Here is an 817-nt window from a genome sequence, read left to right as displayed (position 1 = left end):
GTTAGACGTTTTTATATCCAATTAATCTTTTACTTTTATCATTAGTCTGTTAGTTTCTCGTTCTATTGACTAATTAAAAATATGTCTGTAGTCTCTCTCGTTTCTATTGGTTGTTTCATCTTTGTGATCTCTCTGTTTATCGTAATTAGGAATTTTGCATTTCTTCTGTTCGAAAATCTATTGCATGATCGTTTTTCAGATCTTAGACGTTCATGTTCTCAGATTTTATATTTGATGGTAACCTAGTTATCGTAGTGTTGAAATTTAGTATTTAAGGTGTTGCAGTCTTATTTAATTCGTGAATTAAATGACCATGCTAAAATGCACATACTTCAATTACTCAACTCCGTAACTTGGGAAATCGTGTTAGGAAAAAGAAATTCGATGAAATTAAAACTGGTTTATTTCCATGTAGCAAAATCGGTAATCGGTTCGATGTCCTTCAGGTAAAACGTGAGCAGAAGCTTCGGTCGGAGTCTTCGTTTCGGAGTCTCACCAGCCGTGGCCGCGTCCATAATAGCCTCCGCGATAGCCTCCTCCTCCGTAGTAACGTCCTCGTCCGAAGCCTCCTCCATGGGCCCAAGGGTCAGCGTCTGCCAGGGCTTCAGGCTCAGGCATGGCTCGTGCTGTCCCCAGCAGGGCAGACAGTGCCATCGCCACAGCGAGCAAGATCGACATCTGCAAAAGACATATGTTGGACTTAGCTAGAGCCTTTCGATATATAACAAGAGCGAGCAAGAGCGACACCTGCAGAGCAGATACATGTTGGAATTAACTAGGGCTTTTTGATATAACAAAATGTATCAAGAAATTACAA

This window comes from Penaeus monodon, chromosome 32 (assembly GCF_015228065.2).
Source record: "Penaeus monodon isolate SGIC_2016 chromosome 32, NSTDA_Pmon_1, whole genome shotgun sequence".
Classification (NCBI taxonomy): Eukaryota; Metazoa; Arthropoda; class Malacostraca; order Decapoda; family Penaeidae; genus Penaeus; species Penaeus monodon.
This window is presented reverse-complemented; position numbering follows the sequence as displayed.